Source organism: Abramis brama (assembly GCF_963993115.1).
Source record: "Abramis brama genome assembly, chromosome: 4".
Taxonomy (NCBI): Eukaryota; Metazoa; Chordata; class Actinopteri; order Cypriniformes; family Leuciscidae; genus Abramis; species Abramis brama.
The window spans coordinates 17,619,483-17,633,656 of NC_139966.1; positions in this window are offsets into that span (position 1 = coordinate 17,619,483).

Below are 14,174 nucleotides of genomic sequence, written 5' to 3' on the forward strand. Positions count from 1 at the left end.
ATTTGACCTGGTAGTAAATTTTTCATCACCACCTCAATATATGAGTTTCCATTTTTTTTGCTTAATATTTGTGTCTCCATATTTTAACTTCATCTAGCATAATTTAAAAATATATACGGTGCTAACAACAGGACCTGACGGGCTCGACATTAACGCTTGTCCGGGACAAGTTGATTTTTTGAAGGGACAAGTAAAAGAGAATTTTCCTTGCCCGACCGGACAAGTAGCCTGATTAAAAGTCCATAACAAAAAAAATAACTAGGGAATCACTAAAATGAGAGAATGATTCTGATTGTATCATATTTATTGTAAGTTGCGATCGATAGTGGATAAGTATTACTGACGGTAACAAGGTTGCACTGTTGAGGCTCGCGCAGCCTCTCGAGGAGAAGTCCAAACAAATGTAAACTCAGTTTAAACTCAGTTAACAACATACTGCCAGTGCCACAATTCAAAATGAGTTTTAATATTTTTAACATATGATACAGTTTAGCAACCTCACACGACGAGTGCACGGCGAGTGTTTTCCTGAATACCATCACGACTGAAAATGTGACATTGCTTTCATACAACAGTTCAAATTAAGTCACTTACATTTTAGACACAATATTGACTGTTTTTGTTCTGTTTCAGCCGCGAAAATAGTTCCAAACAAAGATCACAGCAGAACCGTATCGCATCTCACAGCAACACTTAACCGTGTTTTCATTACTGAATGATTCAGCGTTTTGAACGAATTGGCTGAGTCAAAGATTCAATGTCCCATTCATAAACGTGTCTCATTCTTGAATGAATCAGTTGTTTGAATGAATGACTCAATGACTCATGACGGTCGCCTGCCGCCTCCTACTGGCGGTTTACTTTCATGTTTAAAAGTATCATTCTTTCCAACGTTTCTTATTTGTATATTCAAAAATATTTAAAACGATCTCATATTCATATAATGCAGTTGTAAATTTTCAGTGTAAATTATTTAATTTGATCAGCCCTACCTAGGGTAACAACAGCCCTATATCTTATTAGGCTATTCCAATTTAATCTATTGATACATTTTAAAACTAATGATAAAGCATACATTTAATAAGATTTGGGGGGGGGGGTGGCACCATATCTGCACCTTTAAAGCCCTTTAAAGGTGCAGATATGACAATATGCAGATTTAAATATATCAGAGCTGATTGAACACAGATGAGGATATTTCTTCAGAATAAATTATATTTACAGCACACACACACACCAAAAAAATTCCGGACAAGCAACTTTTTTACTCGGACAAGTGAATGACAGATTTACAAGCACATGAAAAGGCTTAATGTCGAGCCCTGAGTGAGTCGGAGTTGATAGCAATGACAAAGTGGCAAGGTTATTATTCACCTTATTAGGGCTAAGGGCTATGGTTAGGATAACTCAAGGGCTAGGGTTAAGATAAGGACAACTGAAACTCAACTCGACACTACAAAAAAAAACATAATTGACAATGACAATACTTAACAATTAAACATTAGTGTACCTAATATGTATGATGGGTGTGACAGTGTCACACTTATACCTTATAGTAAGTAGTAAGTAGTGCTTTGCATACCCCTCCCACCCCCCCCCCCCCCCCCCCCCCACCCCCACCCCCCAAAAGGGCTGCTGCTTGATGTCGTGTTGGTAGTAAAAAATATTGTGGAGGTGGTAAAAAAGGTAGTAAAAGGTAGTAAATTCATCTCTATGATTCCTGCATATACCCTGACTCACCTGCACACACACACCCACTCACCTGCACACATACACATACGACACAAACATATACATACACATGTTTGTGCAGTTACCAATTGATATTCACAATCATACACCCACTCACACATTCACTGACACAAATCATACACTGTCAAACATACACATATTTTTCTACAGCTACACTCACATCCACACACTCGCCTACACACACACCCACTCACCTGCACACATACACATACGACACAAACATATACATACACATGTTTGTACAGTTACCAATTGATATTCACAATCATACACCCACTCATACACTGTCAAACATACACATATTTTTGTACAGCTACACTCACATCCACACACTTCCCCTGCACACACACACACACACACATATACAACACAAACATATACATACAGATGTTTGTACAGTTACCCATTGATATTGATACACACACACGCTTGTAAACTGTGTGTCCCTCAGTGTTTGACAGTTCTTGTCTTTTGAGGGTTGTGTAATTTCGAAGTCCTGGAGTTTTGGGGTTTTTTTTGATGTTCCTGTTAATTTGAATCCTGAATTTGCAAATTAAATGAACTACATTGCAGTTCTTGATTAATCCTTGAATTAATCCATGATTAATAAAAAAAATTTTTTTTGACAATAACATTGTTTGGATTGTCTTTTAATGTGCAGTTATTCTGATGTTGCATTTTACAATTGTAATCTATAGATTTCTATACTGTAAATGACTAAATATTATATAAATGTAATATTAGCATTATTATTAAATTGAAAATTATATTATTTAGCAATAATATATCAATATAAATATTACAGTACAATACCGTATAATTAATTACAGCAGAAGCAGTACAATTACAAAATACCGTAAAAATACAGTACAGTATTGTCTTGTAGTTTACAGTAATGTTTGTAAGTACTGTAAATTGAATTACAGTACAGTTACTGTAAAACAGAATACAGTAACTTGCTGGCAGCCGTGCTGCCAGTACTGTACTGTATAAATACAAGAAAATTGTTAACAGTGTATAGTTGAGGTAAAAAATAAAGGCGGCGTCTGGAAATTGCAGTTGATGGTCAATTTATGTGAAAATGTACGTTTCTGACAAATGTTTTCCACTTTTGATGTCATTTCTGGCGAGAAATTACTATTCTAGTCATGTAATATTTACTTGGTTATCACCAAAGCTCGCTCTATTTAGCTGTAGATCATTGAACCGTTATGTTGCCTCAGAAGTCTGTCTGAAATCAGTTTGTGAGGAACCTTCATGTGCAAACGCTACCTGACAGGTCAGCTGCCTAAGCGTTCAGATGTAGTCATTGTCTTCAGTTAACATTCTTTACATGTAAAATCATCAGTTTAGGCTAGATATAGAGTTATCTATATGTTATGTGTTCTCTGCCACTCTACCAGGTGCAGAAGAGAGAGAGAGAGAGGGGTGATCGCTCGCACCCGCTGCTCGTGGAGAAACTACACACTCAAAAGAGTGATGTTCGATCTGAAGCTTGCCTTTCAGGCCCCTTTTACACGAAGGGAAGAGGCCTCTCATTTACACGAAAACCCCATTTTTATCACAGAAAACGATTTTTTCTAAAAACTCCGGCCAAAGTGGAGATTTCTGATAACACCAGTTATGCCGTGTCAACTGGGAGAAACAGGGTTTTAGGTTTTCAAATGTCACATTATGCACCAGAAAATGCAACGTCATGTGAGCGCCCTGGGAAGTTGCTCGTGTTATTTGTTGTTGTCGATTCTGAGGATTCTGATTGGCTTGCATGGCTTTATCCTTCTCCTTACATTGCCGCCCATAGGTTTGGCATAGTTATGATGGCGCTCAACGGCGTATTTATGTTGATGTAAATGACAACTCTTTTGAAAACGATGTTGTGTGCACCATGTTATTATTGAAAACGGAGGGGGAGAAATTTCTCAAAATTCCCGGCTATGTGTAAATGTTGCCTCAGAGTGCTGTTGACCTGTTGTATTGTGTAGAGTTGAGGCTGTGTAATATTTCTCACTAAGTTAAGGCTTATTGTAGCCTTTAGAGGTTTACCATCAGTTCTCATTGTTGATGTAGGGAGCTGGGTGCCTGTTTTATTTGGGTAATATCTTTTCTCCTGTTTTTCGTTAGTTAGGGAGTAAGCGTACATTTCTGTTGTTCATTTGTTTTCTTTTGGAAATGTATGTAGTTTTACTCCCTAACTAGTCAGATGGTACTTCTGTTTGTTATTTATTCCTGAAGTCTGCTTTACTTCCTTTTTACTTTGTCAGTCATATCTTTTGTTAATAAATCTTTGTTGATGCTGGAATTGAATGTGTCTGTCATGTGGGGCAGGGGACAGGCACATTCACTCACCCCAAATCTTTTATTTCTATTTTCCCAGTTTGTTAAAATTAATTTGGAAAATTGAGTAAATTATTTAATACAGAAAAATACTTACTGGTTTCATGTTTACTGGTACACAGTAAAATCCCTAGTGTTAAACACACTGCTCAGTTTTCTTATGATCCAATCTATAGAGTGAAAGTATCACTGAAGCAATGTTGCGGTCTCAGCTCTCACTCGTCAGTTCTTCAAAGGGAGCTAAATCATCATTTTTGAGGTGCCGTGTCAAACTGGTAGTATTGAACGCAGCTCTGTTGCTACGACCTCGTGAAATGCTCGCACTGCAGATATTACGAGTTTCTGTGGCACTGTTTTTATATTCCAATTGAAAATTCCACACTGCAGATATTTGTCAGCGTATATTCCTGCGTGATGGCTGACGTAAAATAAATTATCAGACTTGATAGAGCCGATACAGATATGTTAAATACCTTGATCTGCGCTTGACATCCCTAATATCTACAGACCCTTTCCAAAAAATTTGAATATCATGGAAAATTTTAAAGGAAGCATGAAGTGCTCTGAAAATGTCCTGGTAGACGGCTGCGTTGACTCTGGATTTAATAAAGCACAGTGGACCAAAGTCCTCTTTTCTGATGAGAGCAAATTTTGCATCTCATTTGAGAACCAAGGTCTCAGAGTCTGGAGGAAGAATGGAGAGGCACACAATCCAAGATGCTTGAAGTCCAGTGTGAAGTTTCCACAGTCTGTGTTGGTTTGGGGAGCCATGTCATCGGCTGGTGTTGGTCCACTGTGCTGTCCACTCAACGCAGCCGTCTACCAGGACATTTCCAGAGCACTTCATGCTTCCTTCAGCAGACAAGCTTTATGGAGATGCTGACTTCATTCTCCAGCAGGATTTGCACCTGCCCACACTGCCAAAATAACCAAAACCTGGTTCAATGACCATGGTATCACTGTGTAATTACTGTGTGATTTCATGTAATATTCTAATTTTTGAAATCCTGTTTTCGTGGGTTTTATGAGCTGGAAGCCCAAATTATGTACAAATAAACAACTAAATACTTGAAATGGTTTAAGTTGTGGGCCCTGAATCTATAATCTATGGAAGTTTAACGTTTTGAATGGAATTATGGAAATAAATAAACTTTTCCATGATATTCTAATTTTTTGGAAAGGGTCTGTATATGTATATCTGTTTTCCATGTTTAAAGGGGTGGTTTATTATGATTTATACTACAGGGCCGTTGAATGCTTGAATCTGATTGGTTGACGAATGTTTTAAGGTGTGCAATTATAAGTAGTTCCAGGCAGGTCTTGACCGCATTACAGTTCCATATCATTTCACGTAGTTAACGGTAATAACGGAAAATAGGATACAATTCATAACAAGAAATAACATTTAGCCCCATGCGCTTGATCTGCAATTTTCGATGTCTAACTTCACAATCAATGGAAACACAGTTTAATTTTAATCAATAAAGTATATAGTCCTATTTATAATCAATAAAAAATTAAACTGAATTACCACATTACCACCTCAGGTGTGCATTCTTTTTTTTAATAATTCAACGGCCTGTCGTCAATTATTCCTTACTTTTCTAACTTTAGATAGAGAAAATGTGGGGGAGGGGAGGGGAACTGAGGGAGCTCCAGAAGACTCACGTCAAGCGATTTTGGTTGAGCTAAGTGAGCAGTCAGCTCTCCCCCTATTCGACGTTAAAATCCTTTATTAAAACTACTCTATGCAAAACATATTTCCCATTTCTTTACAAAATGAGGTATTGAATGTATGTTAGTGCCTCTAAGTTAGGTAGGATATGTTTTAATAAAGAGAATCATACTTTTTGGCAGCACTTAGTGAACAGTTTAAACAAATTGTTTGATTGTTGATTTGTTGTATGAGAACTGAACTGAGCTGGACAATGACATCACTTTTTAGAAATGCTGTTTAGATAAATTAACTAAATAAATAACTTTTTTTTACCAACTAATACCAAATACCAACTCCTATTTCTTAAAACCACTAATGTCATGTAATGAGTGAGTATAGGAACGAGTGAGAGTTAACAGATGAAATAAGTAAGAATTTGACATTTATTAATACAGATGAACTACACTCCACAGTGGTGAATCCTAAAACAAGCTATAGGCCTAAGCTGCGTTGGCATAGCAATAGCCTACCAGTGGATTTGTGTTAAATCTGTGGTGGGTGGACCTCGGGTCTTCTAGGGGGGTTGGGGGGCATGCCACCCCCTGTGAGAAAATTTTGTGCATTTTAATGTTAAATTCATCAATCTAGTGCACTTTGAGAGTTCAAAATTAAAAGCTCACCCAATATTCAGTGTGCAAATTAAACAAAGAAAAATTCAAACCTCTTTTATTTACAGTGTCTATTTACATTACACCTACTACATAATAATAGTTATAATATTAATCCAATGACAGTAATAGCCATATTTTGTAAAACAAATGCACTAAAAAATAAAGGAAACTTTCAGAATTAGTTTTGTACCAATTTCTATACTTGAAAGAGATAAGCACATGATCTTTTATTTTGGCGGAAAACATGGTTTACAAACGCCTCTCATTAAATTTCTAGTGAACTGCGGTAATCGTCAACTATGCAGATGTGCAGATCTGTAACTGGGTTATGGGTTCCTGCACTCATAGCCTAAGTGTTTTGAAAGTAGTTCTGCTTACCGCGGACTCTACACTTTCTCGTCTCTTCTGATCCTCCTCACTATCATCATCATCACTGGAGCTGATGAAGGGCAGAAAACGTATATTTTGACACATTTTACAGCGTCTGCTTTAAGGGCCTGTTTCTATTTTTTCATGCTATTTCTCTGCACATTCCTTGCGTTTCTTCTCCATCTCGCTGACTATTCTGACAGATACACACTGACACTGCTGCACGCTCGCTCACTCGTTTAAAGTTGTGATTGGGCCAGCCCAGTGTCAATCAAGAAAAGAGCCAATGGGCCGCTGATCTACGTGTTTCATGGGCTGGTCTGTCAGGAAAAAAACTAACGCTGACTTTTTTTGACCAGTGCATTACACTGGCACTAACCCAGCGCCGCCAATTAAGCAAAACAAAACAAAACGAATGGGCCGCCGATGTACAAGTTTTATGGGCCGTAAAAAAAAAAAAAAAAAAAAAAAACAATTATGTTTGAGTATGAGATGTATCGGCCCAAAAAGCACGTCGGCCCACCGGGAAAGTGCCCGGTCCAGCCCTGTTCTCAGAGCACGGGTTTGACTTTACCTGTCGATGTTGAAGGGGACAGAAGTCGCTTCTTTGGCTAAGGCATCTCACTCTCCCTCGAAGACTGGCTGCCAACCAAAGATTCCTCTGAAGGACAGAAAATAAGACTTTAACCGTACACCATAACCAAAAGCAAGCAATTAAAAAATACAAATGAAATACTACTAGGCAAGACAAGGCCAGGCCAATCTATTCACACTACATATCATTTATATAAACAGTCAAGGGCAGAGATAGCAATGGGCATGGCCTGAATTGGGTGGCATATTGACGTGGTCAGAGAAAGACAACAGGGGCCTGTACCATGAAGGTAGCTGAACAAACTCGGGGTTACAGGATTAGTTTTGAGTTGACAAAACCAAACCGATGCAATCAGGCTTTATTGGTACCATGATGCAGCTCATCAACTTTCTCTGTCAACTCAGGCTTTGATCCTCAAGCTATGATTACTCCACGCGCGCGTGCACATAAAAGAGTGACGTCGGCACTGAACAACCAATTGCGGGTAGAGCGAGAGCGATATATTTTTCCGCGGAGGAACGAGAGATAATCATTCAGAATTACGATGAATTTAAATATGTATTTCAAGCTCGAAACAATACGTTCTCTGCTGCCAAAGCAAGAGAAGACTGTTGGAGAAAGATTGCTGATTCATGTTAATGTGTAAGTTAAACAAATACGTTATATATTTATGTAAAATTATGTATGTGTAGCCTATACGTGTAATATAGCCTATAGCCTATTTTTATAATATATAAAAATGTGCATGGATGTACTAAGAAAGATTAATATTCATTGATTTTTAGATGCAACCCCAACTCCAAATGTTCTTGGCAGCAGATAAAGACAAAATATAAAAATATAATTCAAAGTGGTGAGTATTTACTGCAACCTTTTATTACTTTTGTGAACATTTTATCATAAACACTTGTTTGCAGCAAACAGAAATAAAGAGTTAAATTCAGAAAACCAGAATACACTGGCGGAGGAGTTGTCTCTGAGTAGGCAATAAGGGACGGCCGATTATGGATGTGATTACAGGTGCTGTACAGTCTGACCCTGGTGCTGGCTCCTCTAAGCAAGTAACACTGGGTACGTGTGCAATACATTACTACTTTTTTAAGTTTTAAATATGGCTGACTCTATGTTCTGCAGTAGAGGGAAATACAGTGTCCCTGTTGAAGCCAGCACACATACACACACACACACACACACAGTCTCCCACACAGAGGTCAGTATGCAGCAAACAGAACACCAAACATAACCTGCTTTACAACAGTTATGCTTTACATTGGCCTATTTTTATTTATTAGGGTGGAGGAAATGAAGACACTCTGTCTGTGTGTTCTCAGACAGTTTCTGATGTGAATGCACTGGGCTTTTTATTATGGCAAACATTTAAATGTGTGGCATAAAAAAGGGACTGGCCCTTACACATCTCTTTTATTGTAGGATTTTTCAGAACCTGCCCCAGAAATGGAGGCCTCTACCTCAATGGGCTTCAGAAGAAATGTGTAAGGATTTAAAACCCTTGACATAAATTACAGTCAGTCCTGTGTTTGTAGGAAGTCAAGGAACTTTTTCTGAGCCTCCAGAAAACTTGTAATGATCATGTTTGTGGTGGAATTATGTTTTAGGTGGAAACAGACTCAGTCAGGGCCCTGTACAAAATGAGTCTTGAACTAGACTGCACACTAAAGGAGTCTTGAACTAGACTGCACACTAAAGGAGTCTTGAACTAGACTGCTCACTAAAGGAGACTTGAACTAGACTGCACACTAAAGGGGTCTTGAACTAGACTGTTCACTAAAGGAGTCTTGAACTAGACTGTTCACTAAAGGAGACTTGAACTAGACTGCACACTAAAGGGGTCTTGAACTAGACTGCTCACTAAAGGAGTCTTGAACTAGACTGTTCACTAAAGGAGACGAACTAGACTGGACTGTGAGCTGAGAAGGCTCCAAAAAAAAAAAAAATTGGAGATCAAACAGCTGGATAAAACTGATCTCAGTATGTGAATTTATTTAACCAAGTAACACTTTAGTATGAATATTTATTAATGCAACTTTCTCTTGCTCTTTCTCCCTCCCATCCCACAAAACCAATAAAACAGTTTGAGACCTATCTGCAGTTTCAATGTGCTTTTATTAAGTGTAATATTGTATGGTGATTGCCTCTACATCTGCACCAGCTGGGTGGGCCGCTCTGGTGACTCTGAAGCGCCGAACACAGTTGAAATGTGCCTTTAGGATGCCAAAGGTCATCTCTATCTTCACTCTGGTTTTACTGAGGGCCACATTGAAGCGGTGCTGTGGCCCTGTCTGAGGGTCATGATAGGGGGTTCTTGTGTAGGTTTTTCTAGCTCAGTTCAAATTAACAGTGTTTTGTACTGTACCAAATTTAACTTGCTTTCCTCAAAGCGCTGACACAACAAAGACTCACGGAAAATTTGTGAGACAAGCACTGGAGCCAGGCCATTTGGCATCCAAACTTGTGATCATACATTCATGACCACAAGTCGTCTGCAGATGAAATGTTTAGTAGATCATTGTTATATCTGTTAATGTTAGGCTACTATTAATTTAAAGATTCATCTCTCAGAAAATAATCATCTCACATATTCACATCATCTCTACTTGAACATTAAGGCTGTGATAGGACTTCCTATTAACATAATCTGCCTCATGTTCCCCTAGAGCAGTGGAGATTGGAGCAATAGACTGCATGTTGCAATGACTCTAGGGAATCCTATCATAAGATTAACAGAATAATAATAAAAAATATTTAAAATAATTCTTAACATGTATTGTATAGTAGCCTACATTTGTGAAATTTGCTTCTTTTAAAAAAAAAAACAAAAACAAAAAGTGTTCATGTGATGTCACCCTATCAATATATCTTACCGGCAATTTTATAAAAGTCCTCTTTTATGGACATGGTCGATAAATGTCCGGGAAACACTATTAATGAAACTATGAATGTACTCCTGCAGAGCGAGGACCACCTTGCGAATGGTTCGACAAACATATGTTTTCCCCTAGCTTCTGTGCGTCACCCACCGTGCAAGAATGTACCACTTGCAAAAAAAAAAAAAAACGCAACGCAATATTTGCGGTACAGTAAGTGCATGAATTCGACGTGTTAAATTCTTTATGTGCGGCTCAAGAAGTTCGTAAAGATAAGACATTGCTTCCGCGGAAAATCTGTATCTTTCATACAAATAATTATCAGGAAAGGCAAGGGGATTTTGTCATGCTAAAAATTATTTCTTTACGAAGTACTCGTCTAACAATTTGCGCTGAGATGTCACCGGATTTGGAAGAAAAGGTGAATAAGTTACGTCACCTATATGTTTCTTTGCTCTCAGCTGATTGGTCAAACTTCAGTCTGAGATCTTGAATCCAGAACATAACCTGCCCCGGAGCAGGTTAGCCGTGCAGCGTAAGATACCATGGCAACGAACACCGATTAAAGCCGAGCTACTTTCATAGTACCTAAAACCCAGGGTTGGCGGAAACTAAACTGAAACATAGCTGGCTAGCCACCTAAACCGGCTTCATGGTACAGGCCCCAGGTCAGTCAGTCATGACACCCAGGTTTCTCGCAACTGATTTGGATTCAGGTTGTCATTCTGTGAGAGGAATTCAGAGACCTGTTTGAAAACTGCTCTTTTCATAGACTCAGATAAAAATGGGAAAAGTGAAATCGGCCAATATTTCTCAACTTCAGCAGGACTGAGAGAAGGTTTGAGCAGGGGAGTTACCCAAGCCAGTAAGAATGTGGTATGAAATGTTCCAGAAGCCAGTGAAATGTGTGATTGCTGGCACAATGGTAAAAGTTATGGCCTGGATGAGGGTTAGTAAGAATGTGGTCCAGCAGACATGCATTAGGATGGCCACAAGTCAGTGAGCGAATGGTGGATGTGATGCGCAGTTGATGGGGAAGACAAGTTGTTTCCAAGTGGCTCTGAAAAAAAGTGTCAGCCATTAGTGACCAATTGTCTGTCAAGAAAGCAGCAAATAGATCAACAGAGGTTAGTGGCTTTGGTACATCATTGTAGAAAACCATTTTAGCAGCACTAATAAGAAGGAAAATAGGAGTGCAGGGTAACCCTTGAGATTAGTTGGATCACTAAAATTCTGACATCTCTCAGCAGCTCTGAGATCAGTATGCAGATTTCAGATGGTAGAATCAGCCATGGGTGAGGCTGGTTTGAGCGAGCAGGTTTGGTGGATAGAGGACACAGCCTGTCCAGACATGAGCTTAGTGTAGAGCAGAGATACTCTGTGGCATCACTGACCTCCAGTGAGGAAAATGTGTCGATGTAGAGTTGAGGCGACCAATGAGAAGTGGGTGGGAGAAGGGTTGCAGTAGAAATAAACCAGTAGTGGTGGAACAGAGAATTAAATTAACCGAAGGAAACAGTGGTCAGAGATGTAGTCAGAGGGCTGCAAACCTGTTTTATCAGGGACAGCCATACAGATTTGTATAATACAAATAGCAAAATTTAAATCTTTATCATTCTTCATCATTGATAAAGAATTCTTTATCCCCCCCAAAATTCACATCAGATCACAGCTGACCATACCTGTAGATGCAGAAGAGGACTGACGTCGCTGTTTTGGCTGTGGCATCTCACTCTATTCATCCTCACTTTTAGACACATCACTACCTATATTCACTTTCTCTGCAGAAAAGTGTGTAGAAAAGCATTTGTTTCCATGCACCATATAGAGCTCCTTGTAATTGAACTAAATAGTGTCAATATATAGTAGCTGTGTCCCAAGTGAAGGCTGCGTCCTTCGAAGGACCCAGCCTTCCCAGCCGTCGAAGGACGCTCCGAGTCTAGCCTTCGTAGGATTTGTAATTGCCACCAGGTGTTCCCCATTATGCTGTCGCCTAACAACGCTGCGACAGGAGAGCTGCCATCCTACGCAGCATTTATTAAAAAATATGGAGCAAGATTTCGTCATTTTAATTTTTTAATTTTATGTTTTACTGGAGGAGATGGTGGGGATGTTTCATCCCCGGCGCCGCCGGTTGATGTATCTCCGGCTTTGTCAAGACCGTGGCCAGGTAAAGTAAACTGATTTGCAGCATCCCAATTCAGAAGTTGTGTCCTTAATTGCTGGAGTACACAAGTATTGTGTATGCTTGAGTCATGTTATGATAGGCTACTTATGAAAATACAAAATACATATAAAGCTGTTCAACTGTTTAGTTATAGGCTAAGTTACTTTACGAAGATGCGATTTTTATGGATTTTATTCTCTTGATCATGGTGATCTTATTCAGGCATGTTTCCAGCGTGCTTTGTTTTAATGCAGTTGAAGCATAAAACACAAAACAATAAATAAACACAGTGAAATATACCTCTTAAATAAATACAGTGAAATATACCTCTTTAATATATAAGGTAGGCTACTCCCGCTCACCTTTGGATGCAGCCTTTTATATGGCACGCATTTGTATAGCAAAATATTAAAATGCAATATACACATAGCCAAGCAGTAATATGAATGCAACAACATATCTAAAAACCCTGACAAGGAGGTTTTTTATGCAGAATACATAACTGTACTTTTACTCTTCATATCTTAAGTAAATTAAATACAAGTATGCAAGATAACACTTGTACATAAGTAAGGTTTTAAATATAACTACTACTACTAATTTCTCTTTTGTTTGTTTCTCTAAATCAGACCAGACCCCTGTACTGCAGGATAAACCTGAGCGTGCCAGTGCTGGACAGGATTTTTAATGACCGTGTCACACAACCTGATTTTTGTCTGTGCAGGGAGGCCCTGAAAGTGCTGCTGGACCTGTTGAGAAGTGACCGGCAACACGCATGGGGTTCCACAATAGAGACCCTGCTATTTATTTTCTGGCTGGCGTGTGGTACATCCTACAGGGTCGTCTCCAGAGTGTTTGACATGCCTCGTTCCACTGTCCACCGCATTGTCCACCGGGTCGCTGAGGAGGTGGTGGCCATCCGCCACCAGGTCATTCGGTTCCCCAACACCCCAGAAGACCTGAAGGCAGTTTGCCGTGGTCAATGCTAAAGGAACAGGAAACTGTTCCCGTCCATTATACTCCAGGCTGTTTGTGACCATCAGGGCCACTTCATTGACACCTACGTGGGCTGGTCCAGGTCAGTGCATGATGCACAAGTGCTCCGCCACAGCCCATTGTACAGGAGGTCAGTGTACCCTCCTCCAGGGCACTTCATCCTCGCAGACGGAGGGTACCCATGTCTCCAACACCCACTCCCCCTCATCACTCCCTACAAGAGGCCAGTACGGGGTGTGGGAGCCCAGCGCTTTAATATTCATCATTCCAGGGCACGCTCCATTATAGAGCATGCTTTTGGGATGATGAAGACCATGTTCAGGGCCATCTTCCTGCAAGCGCTGTACCTCATGTAAGTTAAATTAAAAATACATTTGCAAAAAAACATAATTAACTTCTTTCTTCCAGACCATATAATTTTTATTTATTTATTTTTTCATTTTCATTTTCATTTTTCATCACAGCCTGTGCCATCCTCCACAACATCTGTCTTGGGGTTGGAGACATCATGGCCCCGGAGGATGAGCATGAGGAAGAGGATGCGGAGGATGAGGGGGAGCATGTTTTGGAGACAGTCAGTGGGGCTCCCTGGCGTGACCAGCTGTCTGCAGAAGTGTCTGCCCTGGAGGAGGTTCCCATTGACCATGACTATTTGTAACAGGCAAGTCAGAGAACTGTAAAGCTATAATGGCCAAAACCAAAAATGAATGTCCATAGAATGGGTTTACATGTTGAAATATTTTTGATG